The sequence below is a fragment of the Aplysia californica genome, unplaced genomic scaffold (genome assembly GCF_000002075.1).
Source record: "Aplysia californica isolate F4 #8 unplaced genomic scaffold, AplCal3.0 scaffold00624, whole genome shotgun sequence".
Taxonomy (NCBI): domain Eukaryota; kingdom Metazoa; phylum Mollusca; class Gastropoda; order Aplysiida; family Aplysiidae; genus Aplysia; species Aplysia californica.
Genome location: NW_004797894.1, coordinates 181185 through 182742, shown reverse-complemented (window position 1 = coordinate 182742; position 1558 = coordinate 181185).

Genomic DNA, 1558 nt, shown 5'->3' with positions numbered 1-1558 from the left:
AGGGGTGGAAGGAGGAGGAAGAGGAGGGTTCAACTGAGAGAGAAAAAAGTGCTATCAAAAGAAAACATAATTTACTAAAAAGAAAAAAGTTTTTTTTTAAGAAGCTGACTTTCGAGGAGACGGAGAAAGAAGAGAAGGAGGAGGGGAGGAGGGGGCGGGGGAAGAAGAAGAGGTAAATGAGGAGAAAGAGAAATATTGAAAGAAACACACAAAAAGCACTAGAAGTAAATGATTTTTGCCGTGATACATGATTCAGCTGCCCCTCCTTCCCCCATCCCGTCCCAACTCTAATCCCCGTTGAATGAACAGAAAACAACAAAACAATAAATGTGTCACGACGCGGTGGAATCAGGCGATCGTCAATTTTTGAGAATGTGGAGTTATTGGTATCATCTTAAAGATTATTCATTTACCTTGAACACAAGTTGAGACATTTAATTTTACAATTGAAGAAGGTGGGGGTCACCTGGTCTCAGAAGTAGAATTAGCGAGAAAGTGGCCGCCAGAGTTAATTATTTCCTTAGCTTGGGTGTCCGTAGAAACAGAAAATTTACACTTTTTATGCCTTTAACTGATGTTTTTCCCCCCAGTACAATCCACAGAGAAATGGATTTAAGTGAACAAGGAAGGTGTTAAGCCAAAAAAAAACCAAATTTGATAAAAATTGTCAAACCTATGGAAAGATGACAGTTTCTTCACTTTCATTATTTTGATAAGCGCCTGATTTCACTACGCTGCCTCACACATGTTAAAACACCTCTCGGAATATAATTCATCGCCTCTAGAGGTGGGCAAAGTACGTATAATCCAAATAGATAACCGGATAATTCTCAATGAAACATTATCAGATTTCAGACTCCTAACTCTCTTTCCTGACCTGCTTGCCGAAGTGGGTGCGCCCATTTGTTGAAGTGGTTCTAACCCGTTTGTCAAAGTGGTTCTAACCCATATTTTGCCGAAGCGGTTCATAATATCATATTATTAGCCGAAAGGGTGCCCTAAAATATTATCCGGATCTTGCTGAAGCGATTCATTGCCCAGCTCTAATCGTCTCGTCTCTCAGGTCAAGGTCATCCCCACCCCTGGCATTGACAGGTCACGTGACTACAGCAGCTGATGGTCAGCTGTGGTCGTATGGAAATTTGATGGTCACCGAAGGAACTAAGCCTACTAAAACCGCCGTAGTCATTAAAATATGGGTTTCCCCGAGATATAATCCCAATGATCCCGCGAACAATGTTTGCAGCGGCCTGTTATCTAAAAAAATCTGAGCGCAAGATTGGGGGAAAGAATCTGAACAATATGGCACGGACTGTAATTACTAGAAGAAAAGGGAATGAAAAAAAATATCCCCGTAGTGGGTGGGGCTTGCAGTGGAGACCGCTTTTGTGTCTTTAACAGAGAGAATGAAAGAACAATGGCAATAAATATAAGGTGATGGAGAAAGGGTATGAGAACAGAAGGTTCAGGGTCCGGTATCATAGGGACGCAGAAGGAGACGCACCGTAGAGAGAGAGAGAGAGAGAGAGAGAGAGAGAGAGAGAGAGAGAGAGAGAGA